A 14,325-nucleotide genomic window follows, 5' to 3' on the forward strand; every position below is an offset into this window, starting at 1 on the left:
AAACCAACCAAAAATTCACTCCCAAAATCAAAAGTCAATATAAAATATAAAAATATTTATGGGACATTAAACTCCTCTGTGAGCTCCCCTGTCCAGTGGTCTGTATAAAATCAGTTTTAAATCTCACAGATATTTTGTATTTTCTGTTTATATTTAATTTATCTTTAGAAAATAAAATGTAATTTAATATTTGATCATATATAATATTGTTTTTACAGTCACAGTCATAATTATCAATGTAACATAAATTTCACATAATAATAGTAAGTAAATAATTGACAAAACATTCAATTATAATCTGTAAATGTGCATAATGTTTATCTTGTTAGGAATGTCAACATACTCCTTGTAAATTAATCAAATTACATTTATTCACAAGTTCCATTAATTTTTAATAGAATAAGCTTTATTATGGCTTTATAATGGTATCAGTTTTTTTCACTTTGCAGCAAAAGGCATCCAAGGTGTTTTACAGTAACTAATGACTGGAGAGATGATGTTGCAGGATGTTCCAAATGGATAACTTTTGTTGGGGGACGTTCCCGTCACTGACATTTCTTGAGCAGGGAGCAGGGAGTACAGTCTAAGTAGACGGTGGATCGGAACAGACAGAGAGGAAGTCAAGTGATGAAAGACACACAAGGGGAAGTCTACAAAATAAAACAGGAAATTGAAAAAAAAAACATGACAGGAGTTATTTTTTTAGTGATGAAGACGGTGTGCTGTCACACTGAACAGAGCATAACTTTAATTCGTATCACTGCTAACACCTGTGTTGACCATTTTCATCTTGTCATATTTCATGCCAAAATGGCTGCTGTGAAAAACATCTCTCACCACACGCGATCCCAGTGTGTCTTACTTGCACCGAGCACTTCATCTGCCTAACTCATTAAACTCTTCTCATCCGTGGGTGACATGAGAGGCAGAGTGCTTGCTGGGATGAGCAAACACTCTGCTTATTTGAGAAAAGCGGCAAGCCTTGAGCAAACGTGTCAAATCCCCACGGCTGCGGAGGAGAATACGCTTCTGTTCGATTGTGAAATAAGTGGACGGAGAAGGAAAAGAGCATATACACTCAGCGAACCTCCCCCAGATAAAGATGATAAAGAGGCAGCAGAAAAGCCGGTGGGAATTGTTTTGTGCTCTGGTGTCCTTTATTTATTGATGCTGTCCAAAGGCTCCGAAGGCTGAGGGAACCTGCAGACCACAGAGGACTCATTAAACACACTTCTTCTGTAGTAGATGTACCTCTGCTGACCTGAGCTCAAATCTAATCCTAGCTACTCCCCTAAGACTCTCATATTTTGTCACCCTGAATATGAATAATGTATTTATTATTAGTCTACTGGCTGTCGTGGGTGTACATGTGACGTCAGCATCTGTGGAAGTGAACCTAGCCCCCCATCTCCATCGAGTGGCAAAGATAGAACATTCAGAATCAGTGACTGTGATCAATGTTGCAATAGTGATTTAACTTAAAATTTATTTATGTATTTATGGGCTATTAGGCTAAAGCTTCACAAAAACACATAAGAAACAGGCAACAGACAAAATATGACAGCTGTTATATGCCAAACGTTGCTCTCTTCAAACCAACCAAACTCCGTTCGTGAAATCAGTCATTTTACCTACACAACACAGGAGTTGCTGGTCAACCGCTGCCTTACTTTGTGTTATTGTGTGACTTCTGTGAATCAGAGTTATCCTTTTAAAACATCAAAATGACACAATAATACAAACTAACTAAAAGAAATTGAGGTAGCCATAGACCAGCAACTCCTGTGTTCTGCAAGCTAAAATTACTGATTTCACCCATGGAGTTTGGTTGGTTTGGAGAGAGTGATATTTGGCTTGTATAACAGTGGTATAAAACCGGGGGGCGTGTCCAACAGCATAACCCTGATCCTCATTCAACATCACATCCAATAATCCAAACAATCACTTTAATTTAACTGACATTACACTTTGAAATTGTGATTACAGCTATATGCATTTACATACACATTAAAAACCCAACAAGTTCACATTTAATATACATTAAGTGTAGTGTGAATGTAATTCAGGGTAGACCATCCGTCTAGGAGTTTCTGTGTTTGTGTCACATGTTACTGTCTGTTTATCCACTTTTGGCCCTGAGAGATAAACATGCTGTAATTTCAGTGAGCAAAATTTGCAAATAGACAAACACGAGCAGATTAAGAAATTAATAATAATAACACATGTGTAGCATTTAGAAAACAGAAACTGTTTCCAGGGGACGCTAACAAGTAATGAAGAGGCGTGTCCCATCTCTGTTCATCATTTACAGGTTGTGCTGTGTGCGTCTGTGGTTGTGTTTTCTCACTTTGCAGCATTTCAAATTGTTGGAGGTATTTTCTTGATTTGCTTATGTCGTGCAGAATCAGAATCAGGCTTATTGCCAAGTGGCCTCGGTCTATTTATGCGTAACAATAAACATAATATGAGACAAAGATGAAAACAAGTACAGCACGTCAGTACTTGCAGTATTCGCATATGTTTTTATATAAAAAAAACTACTTTGACCTGAGATTCAGCACCCATAATACCTTGTTTCAACAAGCAGGCACAGACATGTGATGCTGTCCAGCTGACGTCAGGTCAGAAAATAATTTTTACTTGGCACTGTTACATGTGAAGAGATTTCATCTATTCATATTTTGATATGAATTCATACTACTCCTACCTGAAATATGCTCCACACCAACATAAAACAGATTGAACATGTTTTTAATTTAATTTAATTTTTTTTAAGGTGTCATTAAAACAAAAGCTGATGAATCTTTTCATGAAATGAGTTATTTCACCTACTTTATGATCTTTTGGCTTGTTTTGCCTTTTCATGTTTTATTAATTGATGTGATTTTTAATTGTTTGTTTTTATTGTTTTTTGTGTGGGACCCAGAAGGACTAGTGACCATTTTAAGCTAATGGGGATTCAAATAAAGAATAAAGAATGTGCATGCCATTTGGCACGCTTGGCCCATTCTGTTCTGAAAACCTATAATGAGAATACCTGAATGAGTGATCTCTGTACAAACCCTGCTCAGCGCTTTTGTGTTTTGCCCTGTGGACCCTGGAGGAATCTTGCTTTATACTCTAAATAAATCAAACTTTAACTCAAGCTCTTATTTAAAGCAATATCTCATATTATCTTGCTTGGTTTATTTTGATAAATTTAGATTGCATTCAAGATTCATGTAGCCTCCCAAGTTACACAAAAGTTTAAATAAAACTGTAAGAAATGGTTCCAATATCCCCGTCGCCGCCACTGATATTTGCTTTTGTGCCCTCAAGGAGTCTCATGCATCGTATATCATTTTATAAAGCCAGAATAAAACATTTCCCATTTTTATTTTAGACAGTTTAGCTGTGGAGTTACTCACACCATGAACAGGCACTGTTCTCCAGGCTTCAGTCTTGCTCAGTGTATATCCTGACAGTATGTTTTTGCAGGATTCAGTGTCAGTTTGTATTACAGAACAGTACTTCAGCATCACTCTATGGCATTGTTCAAACTGCCACCTCACTTTTTGCATAATGGGATGAATGGCTGGACAGCAAAAGAACACATGAAATACAAATTTTGCAAATCGGACCCATGCAATTCAAATCTGGTTTCTATAGATGCATCCAGATGCTCTGCCTACCCAAATCAGATTTCCGAATGTCTTTTGCATCACTCGCAATGCAGCACATAAGGAAGGCGTCTAATCAAAAGTGACAAAAGTGCATCAGAGTTTCTGAGCATTGCAATATAAACCAGCCTCCTCTATCACTTAGTTTGTCTGATGCAGCAGAGGAGTTCTGCACCGTGACTTGACTGCACGACTGTTTGGAGGACGAGATAAAGGATCTCCATTATTCACGTCAGAAATCTTTGTCACCAGCGTACAAAATTACGCCTATCTCATGGCAATCCATGCAGACTGGTTGATGGACCATTGATATTTATAAAGACTGGTGGGATAACACATCTTGATCGCCCCCTGGTGGCTGGCTGCAGTAAACCCTGCCCCCTGTATGTTAGCAGAGGGGACTTTGCCCAAACAAATATTTTTTTCCCAAAGATAGCGTAGATGTTTATAACTGTTAAACTGAGCATTATTTTAATGGAGTCTGGCGGACAGTGAGGCAGGCAGTGACTGAACTCTAACTCCAGAAGTGTGTATTTCCGGAGCAGTGGGCTTTAATTTCCAAGATAACGGGCTTAGCTTCACATTGATAGACAACTGACAGTCATCAGCAGCTGATCAACTTACAGTGTCATCACCTGTCATGGTTAAAATATAATGTTGCACTCGTCTTGCGCTCCTGTTCACTGTAGTCTGCAAGCGACTTGCCTCGGCTTTGAGGCAGGGGAGGAGGGGGTGGAGAAAACAACTCACTTGAACCATATGTCATATATTAAACAGGGTTTTAACCCATTTAATGTACTGTCTATGGCTCTAACTTGCTATTTGGGCTGCAGTTCTCATTTTTGAACACAAGGGTCTTACATATTTCTCCTTTAATTTTTTGATAAGTTTGGTTTTAGTTATTTGATGCTATAAAAAGGGGGTTCCACATCATGATTGACATACGGCAGCTTAAACCCTGATCACTGTTGCACCAACTCCGGCTCCAAAAAGTGTCACCAGTGCAAGACGGCAGTGCTTGTATTCAGGATATTCAGCTTCATTTTTGTACAGTGGGATGGAAGTGGAGACGTGGCATTCATCTTCATTTACAAACAGTGGTTGGGACACACAAATCTGATTTAACTTGCAAATAACAGATCGACAGTCGACTCTGAAAGATCTGAGTTGAGAAATTGACTTGCAGTCTGAACAAAGCCTTCCCTTTAGTCAGCATGTCTTCTACATTTTCATTTAAGGAGTTTATTTTCTGGCACGTATTCTGAAACAGACAGATTTAATATTGATGACATTTATTTCTTCATAAATGGATTTATTACACTTGTGTTAACAACTTAAAATCTTCCACCTTTGAGCTGTAAGCATATAATAATAATCTTTATTTGTAGAGCACTTTTTAAAAGCCTGCAAACTAAATGCTTGTTGGGACTCAAGTAAAGTCAGTAAGAGTTGTATAAAGACAGGAAAGGATTCTTTTAAAGGACCATTTCTGTAAGGGCTGACGTGGGATTTATGCAACAACAATCTTGCTGTCGCACACTCATTCTGTCTTATGAGTTAGAGGTGGCAGAGGAGGAGGAGGAGAAGGAGGAGGACATGCACGGAGCCTGCTGGTGTTTTCCTGTACCAGCCATAGGGGGCACTAATGTTCAGCCTTAGTGGGAGGTAGAGGAAGAGTGGGGCAGGTAGGGTTGTTTGTTGTGTTCTTGATGAATTATTCAGTTGAAAAGAGACAGATAAGTGTTGAAGAAAAGGGGTCACACAGAGAGATCAGAGCAGAGAGGGGCAGAGAGAGGGGGTGGTTTGTGTTTAACTAACTTGAGTCGGCTGTCGCAGGCAGAGTGCAGACAGATGGTTTAACAGCATGACGTGAAAATTAGACTGTCAAGTCAGAGATGCGGTGAGACAGAGCTGGAGCCTGCTGCTTACGCTTTTATGTCTTTGTCATTCACGTGAGATAATTACAGAATCTCTCTGGAGATAAATACACATACTGTAAGTAAAGACAGAATATAGACAAATGTAAGCTCATAAGCAATAAATCTCACTTTTCTTTTATGAACAAATGCACAAATGTCAAAATGAAGGCACACTTAGCTTCTGTCCCGCCATCCTCACTGCCTGTATTTTCTTATGGAGTGTCCTTGTAATGAATACAAAGGCTTGATGTGGCGAAACCAGTCAGCGTCTCGGAGTGATGAACTCCATTACTACAGCAAAACAATCCCCCTGTGGCCCAAAAAACATTTTACCCACAAAGCCCTATTTTCAAAGAGATTTAAAGCTGGACATCAGATGGATTTTCTTCCATATTCTAAAAACAGGATACGCAGTTTACTTTAGTCTTGTCCACAGAAAATTACCTAAACGCCCTGAAAAACCATGCAATCAATAAAAGTATAAATGCAACTTTTGTTTTTGCTCTGATTTTTTCACAAATTGAAAATAAAGATACTTTTTTCTGCACACGTAAAAGGTTTATTCCTCTCATATTTTGAACAGAATTTAGTTAAAATCTGTGTCAATGAGCACTTTCATCTACCCCCCGACAGGTCTGACATATCAAGATCCTGATTAAACAGCATGCGATTGTGATTTTGATAATATTTTTTGATCAGTTGTTCAACCCCATTTCTGGATGTCACCCTTGTGACCCCCCCACCCCCACTGTATTTTTTAGTTCTGATTTGTAGTTTGTTTATACTTATGGTTCCCAAACCCTGTCTGGCATGACCCCCTACAGAAGCCAACAAATTTACACCCATCACATCCCAAAATTATTATCATTCATTAACAATAATTAGGGAAGCAACTGATAAAAATTTTAGTGAAATACAGATCAGCATGACAGCATCATCAAACTCTTGTTTATTTCCCCTATTTAAATCACTTAACTTAGTATCTCTCTTCTCTCTGGATGGTGGCATCTTTTTTGTAGTCTTTCAAAAATATGAATCACAAGAGCACACTTGAAGAATTGATTAAACTTCATCTTTATCTGCTCTAACAAACGCTGCGATCGTTTGCATGTCCGGCTAACTAACGCTAGCTTCCTTGCTGCGGTAATGTTAACCCCAGACAAACTTGTGTTAGATACCTTCTGCATTTGCCAAACTCCTGACCTATACCTACTTACATTGGGAGTGTGAGGTGGAAGGTGTGGGCTGGTGCAGAATCAAAGCTTTCTTAGGTCTAAGTCAGCTTAGCTTAGCTCTTATTGCGGCTTTCTTCCACAGGTGATCGTAGTCCGGCTGACCCGTCTCAAGCTCCGCTGCACTCATCTAATCCCTGCACCTCCTTTCCCGACATTAACAAATGTATTTCTGTCATCTATCCTATAGATAGAGGGTTACATGTCATATTTCACCATCTGACCAATGTTTGCTGCAATGTAGCTTTAGCATCACTCTTTTAACATTGTGCAGCTCTACATATTTAAGGCACTTTCTCAGGATTCTCGTTTTATAATAGCATTAGCTTTTTTATAAAGCTACACTTATGAAATTTGCGAGTGAGAGTCAACAGTTAAGCTGACAGAATCAAAGATCACAGTAACTGAGGTGGGCAGAGGTTAGCGAGGGGTCAACTGAATGTTCATTTCACTACCATAAGCCGTCTCTGATGTTTTTCATTCACCCAGCCTAACAACTAGCTCTTAGTTGTCACAAATTTCCACAAACTAATTGGGATTCAGCAATATTTGATGTCATGTTGACAGTCTGCTTATCTTGCCAGAATTGTCAATGAAAACAGATGAAACAGTCCTGGTGAAGCCGTCAAGTGTCAAACATCTTAACAAATGTTAACTAGATGATTATGATGATTTCCCAAACAAATTTTATGTTCATTGTTGGCAACGAAAACACTTGATATAAGTAATCAAGTTGGCACAATTAACACAAGAAAAGCCTAATTTGTTGTTTCACACTCATGTTTTGCCATGATTTAAAGCACAATGTATGTCCAGTCTAAGTACTCTCATAAAAACCTCGGACAAGGCATAATAAGGCTCTGATTCACATTCATCCTGCAATTATGGGTCACTCTTCGGTGCTAAACACAAAGTGCTTTTGTGGGCGGCGGACGCTGCATCATTTCATGGGCAAATTAAGTAAACTAATTGCAGTGGGAATGAATGAATTCCTGCTTCTTGATACTCCTGAGTTGAGGCAGTGAAGTGACGCCCGCAGGGAGCGACCGGAGATATGGAATTTAAATTGAGGTGAATAACAAAGTGAGAGAAAGAGAGACGGTGCCTTAAAGACCCAGACTTGCTGCTTTGAATTTTGCGCCTGGTATTTTATCTGCAGTATTGTGCTGTGGCTCTCTTTTATGAAGCCTCTGTGTCTGCACACCAGGCTCATGTCGGGAAGATGGCAGGTACAGGTGCATGGTGAAAAAATACTGCAGCCTTGAATTTTCTGTTGTACACAAAACACCACTGTCTCTTTTACAGTAGATAGTTCTTGCTTTTCTTTATTGGTCTGGAAGCTTTCATACTTAGTACTTAGTATCATTTTGGGTGTACGTGGTAAAAGTGTGGTTCATTTTCTGCATAAACAATAGTGATCATAGGTGAGTGACTAGTGTCGCATTTGGGCTCTTTGTCACACATGTTGGCAAGTTTTCACATGAGCAGTGCGGACGAGGGAATTTACACATTATTGGTGTAGACAGGTAAAGTCACATGACAGACCGTGTTCAGCAGAAGAAACCACACATCAAAAATCTCACATAACATCCAAATAAAACAGCAATAAACTGACAGAACAATATACAGAAGAAAATCTTCAAATCTCCAAATATTTAAAGTTCCCATGAAACAGCAAGCAGAGTGTTTATTGCTTTACATGTTTCCTGAAAAACAGGCAGCTAAGGAGGAACTTGTTGCAGTACATTAATTGGCATTTAGCCAATAGCGCTGTGCGTTACGTTCCCATGACAGCACCTTGTGAACGAGGCCAGACCAAGAACAAAACAGCTACAATGGTGGTTTCTCTCTGAAGTTACTTATTTTAGCAGCAAGTTAAACTATCTTGCCATAACGAATCTAAGTTAATGACGATCTCAGAGGCTGTCTTCATCCCGGTGACCAGCTGTGTTCACTGGAGGCTGCTGAGCCTGGCTCTGTCAGGTAACAGCTAACAGTCACGGTTAGCTACTTTAGCAACCACTAAGCTACAGCCATCTGTCCTCAGTTGAGACTGAGCAGCCGGAGGACATCAGAGGGAAACAAGACAATTGTTTCTCTGTCAAACATGATCCAGTTTCACCCAAATCTTTGAATAGAGTTGTAAAGTTGTGCTTTTGCATGGTGATACTTGCCCCCCGGAAATGCTACAGCCCGCTTTGGGGAACGGATGATTTTGTCTTCCATGCTCTGCTGCGTCACAAGCAAGAAAGAAAGCTTTTCATTGAAAGCAAACAAACAAAATACCCCCGAGTGCAGCATCAGTCATCACCCGTTTCAAATTGTTTTTCAGGAAAATGCGAACTCAGAATACACACAAAATGACCTTTTTGGCTTCGTTATTGGCATAAAGATGACATATATATCAATCAGATCAACATAAAATGTGGATTTTGCCATCATGGGAACTTAATAACAGAAACACCTTCCTGTATAATGGAGCTCAACAGCATTACAAATTACATCCTCCAAATTGATCATAAAGCTAAATCAACATTTCTCTGAAACAGTTTAAACAGAAACTGAATATTGTGAACCTCCATAAAGGGAGGATTTCTTGTTATTAAACTACGGGGAACAAGAACAATAGTACTTTGGTTCATTGGTTGGAAGCCTCTAATGACTTGGTTGCAGCTGGAGACTGCATGTGTCACAGAGGTGGCACATTTCTGTCTGCAACCTCCACAGGACAACAGGAGTGATGACTGCAGAGCTGGGAAAAAAAATCTTAAAAAAAAGAGACAAACTGCACTTTGCTCCGCACTGATCATCTGTAGGAGAGAGTAAGACCTCTGCTGTATCTTAACTGCTCCTCATGCCCTCTATTTTTGAGCTCTAATTTCATCCAGTGACACGGCACATCAGCAACCAGCTGTTTTTGGGTGGATAAATCTGAATCAATTCCCTTCTGAGATGATGGCTGGCTCTGTTGTGACAAACAACATGTGTTTGTCTGTCCTACCCACTTTTGTCTCATTACCCCGGTTGAAGAGCTGTTCGTCTGAGTCAGCCACTGGGCCTCTCAGAGGGGAAACACCTCATCACTTCAGCTGTCGCTCCGCCGGACTCAGCAGGCACCGCCATGCTGGTAACAGGCACAGGGGGACACTAGCAGAGCTGAGCTTTGATACCAATCTCTGCCGCTTTATGCTTTCACTTCATTACTTAGTTACGGCTTACAGTTTTTACATACAAAACCTGTATTATGATATATTGATACAGCGTGTAAAGTAAATGAAAGTGACTTCAACTCAACAAGCCACAACGTTTGAATACTGCTTTTATGCTAATTTACTGTAATAATCTAATGCAATTTATACTAAATGATAGAATAATAATAATCTTTATATAGAATCATCTTCATTTATAGTTCCTTTTCAAAATCCATGTTACAAAGTGCAGCACAAAGACAGCAAAATAAGCAGACGAGTTGTAAAATCATCAGCTGATTAAACACTGATTTCAAAGAAAACAGATAACACAATTTGGTACAATGTAAAAGAAACTGACAAGTAAAATTTTGGGACAGATCAGAATAGAGACACAGGAGACAGACTGAAGCTGCAGCTTTTAAAACTCCCCCAAGTCAAAGTCAGATTCACTCAGAGTCACGGGGCCCCTTCAGGGGACACTAAGGGGGTGGAATCAACAACAGAACAAACAGGCCACATTGTCCCGCTGCTGCTGTTTGCTGCTCAAGCAGGCACAGACACAGACCTGCTCTGAGTCTCACTTTTTATTTCTTGCCACACTCGAGACACACAAACAAACTTTATTCAAAATACTCAACTGAGTTGGATAAATTTGGGCCTTGAGTGGGCCCCTGCTCCCTCCCAGTCCTGAACAGACCCCATAAATCTGTGCAGGTCCATGCATGTGACCGTGCACAGTTATCCTGATAAAAAGGTAAAACAGCATGGATTGTCTAACCTAAAGAACAATGGGCTGACAAAAAAATGATACTTTAAAGCAGCTTCACAATCAGACATGAAAGTCGCAGTCCATGAGCGGTGGTTGCCATAGAAACAATTTAGGCCATAGCCCCGCTGCAGCTGTGTCAACAGCCCTCCTTCAGCATTCATTTAGCAATTTTAGCTATATCCGTTTGTTGTACTCAGCCCTCTCTCAGTTTCACACCAGGCCAAATGTGAGGCTTGAGGATTGGTCCATGATGCAGCGTTTTCACAGTTCAACACCCCCAGATCCTCTGGACTCCACTTCCACGGGCTATCTGCAATCACAGGAGATGCTCTTCTAAATGACGTACTTGCTTTGGATTGTATCACTCCACCAAGAAAAAAATTTCTTATAACAAAACCTGAGCAGCAGCTGAAACAAAGACCTTCCAGGGGCAAGAACAAAGTTGATATCTGTTTGAGAAAGACTGAAGCTCAAAGATCTGTTACTAAATGGGTCTGACTTATTTGTGAACAGCTGGAAGCGTTTTATTGATTTCCTTAATTCATTATTTTATATTACGCACTCCAGGGAATACTGTGAATCAAACTGGTGTCAGATTATTTTGATTAAAAATGGCTTTTATCTGCGAAATGAAATCTTCATTTTGAATATTTAAAGGGTTTTTGTATGTGAGTGGGTGAGTGCGTTTCATAATCCGAGCCAAAGGAACAATCTGTCGGTTGGTTGGTTTCGTGCTAAAATTAAGTGGCTCTTGAGCACACCAAGATCAGAAAGACAGTAAAATGTCTGACAATGTCACAAGCACCCAGAGAGTAAAAAATTAAGTGTCTCTACTCCTTTTTTTCACAAAGGTGTGTTAATAGCCTAGTATCAGGCAATCACTTAGATTACATTTTGGGTTTTTACAGTGAATAAGATGTATTACTTGTAGGTTTCTCTTGAATAAAGCCTTAGTTTGACGCTCTGATGATTCATCTTGCCCTAATCCACATTAAAAAAATCCACAGAATCACTAAGGATCAATAAAGAGAGGAAACGAGGGCTCAACAAGCTCTGTGGCTCCACTCTCTGCTTGCCTGACTGACTTAACACCAAAACTTCCTCCACATGGGAGCATTAATTGCATTGCTTACTTGGAAGCACCAAACAGTAACCTACTCCCAGTCATTACAAGTGTAATACATCTTAAATTAACCACACACATTTGAAATGATTAACTTATTGGATTATTGTACATGAACTGAAAATGTAAATACTGTAAAGGTTACTTCGGCTGGAACCTTTCCCAGCTGACACTAGGCGAGAAGGAGGGTACACCTCGGGCAAGAGGAGTCATGTGAGATAAAGTGCCACATTTATTGGTTTATTGAAACTACACCTACACAACGATATGAGTGTGTAGATGAATGCACCAGTAGTGAGTGCCATGTATGGTTGAATGAGGCATGTGAGTACAAGTGTTGAAAGCAGCAAAAACCAGGGGGACCAAACCAAAACCAGGAGATGTGGAGCCTCAGAGAGAGAGGGAGACAATGAGACCTGGCAGGTACTTTTAGATTGTGGTGGCGGCCTGCCCAGGTGCTACAACTTTACCTTAATGACCCTCCTTGACTGCCAGCTCCCGCTGCAAGAGCTTAAATGAGCCACTGCTGGCAGAAGGAAGATGTCGTTGCAGAATGAAGTGAGTGTATTTGAACAAAAAGGTGGAGCTGGGGAGGATACACCTTGGTCTGCCTCTGCCCTGATTGTATCTGACTGATAACCTGATGACACACAGCGGTAGCCACATTCAAAGACACGGTCTGCTCTATCATCAAATTTACTCTAAACAATGATTTACATAATGAACGTCATGATGTATTGCAATATAGTTGACTGTTAACTGTTTACTGAGGTCAAAATTCTAGTGATAATTGGAGATGTTTTCCCATAAGGCTACATACAATCAGACTACTTTTTGCAGCCAGTGAAGTTGCCCTCTGCTGGTTCTTAGTTTGAATGGCACTTTTGAATCATCTTCACTTTTCATACACACTATTTGTTCTGTCAAGATAAAAAACAAAAGGGGGGATTTGTCCACTGACATGACTTTGTCGTTCACATATTGTGCAGGAGACATAGTGTGTCATTTTCTTTTAAATTTTAGAAACATTTTCAAGAACATCCTCAAATCAAGCATTGTCTCAACCGCTAAGAAGATATAAGGAAAAAAAATCACATCCCTAAGGCTGAATGTTGTGTGTTAAATGGATCATGCCTGGCCGAACAACACAGCCTGTCTGATCTGTTTCCACTCCATTACACTGGATGAGGAAGTGTTTGGCTGCGTGAGCCACAGGCCGCTCAGCAGAAGGAGACCTCATCAGTCAGCCTGTCAGTCTCTGGACTCAACAGGCTCTATTACTGATACTGTGACAAGAACAAGGAAAGGCTTCTCTGACTCCTACTGGTCACTGATAGAAGATTTTCCAATATAATTGGCATAACAATGTAGCTTTAAAACTATTGACTGGACTTGAGATTTGCTGCTGACAACTATGATCCCTGATGATTCCTGATATTTAAGATGAACCCCTGAACTTAATCCCTAGTTCTATCAACAGGCAAAACTATCTATCTACAGAGCAGGAAGCAATCCAGGGCACTTTAAGGTCGCGGTCAGACGTGTGCCCTGCATGAAAACAGCAGTCCTCCGTCCTTTGAATGGACACCATCCCTCAGAGCGGTGGGGTGCCAATGCAAAGCACTCCAGCAAAACATCTCAGGGTTATACTGCAAAAAAGTCAAACCAGGTTTAACTTTTGCTGCAACATAATGTGGCATTATCTGGTAAGGTCCTGCACTGGCTAACAATGAATTACTTTGTAATGTGACCATCATATTTCTGCTGTTTACCTCAGAGTTGTAACAAAATAGTTGCTGCTATGATAACTCCCTGAAGTTGTAAAATCCTGTGCGCATTACAAACCGTCGTGCAGTTTTTTGATAAGCCTTTAAACAAAGTGTAAATCCACCAGGATATCACCAATTGGTTTTTAAGCCTCAAGTTCGGTCGTCGCCAACTTGTTTTTTGTAACCAGAAGTGACCATATTTGGACAAGAAGATACACGATGCTATGTCATCTTCCTGATTGGAGAACTCCTAGACATGCTGTGGTAGAGACTTTTCAATCACATGGTCATGCACCTTAGCATTGGGGTCATTTTCTCATTAGCTTACATACAATCAAACTTCTTTTTGCAACCAGTGGAGATGCCCCCTGCTGGCCATTTGAAATAATGCAGGTTTCAGACACTTCTGCATTGGCTTTACTTTTCAGGCACAAGTTTTGATCACAGTCAATGTTTTAAACACATCAATCTGTTAGTCCTTCCTCAACTTCCTGGATCATATTTCATGTCTCGCTGCTACATTAAACAACACATCATCAGTAACGCAGCTCCCTATGCCGTTTTAATGCAGAGCTGATTTTGACTTCAGTCCCTGTTAAGAGTTTAGGTCAAATGTGACATTTCAAACCCTATTTCTGGCAAGGCGTAAATAAAATAGGCGTA

The sequence above is a fragment of the Lutjanus erythropterus genome, chromosome 6 (assembly GCF_056507025.1).
Source record: "Lutjanus erythropterus isolate fLutEry1 chromosome 6, fLutEry1.hap2, whole genome shotgun sequence".
In the NCBI taxonomy this organism is placed as follows: domain Eukaryota; kingdom Metazoa; phylum Chordata; class Actinopteri; order Lutjaniformes; family Lutjanidae; genus Lutjanus; species Lutjanus erythropterus.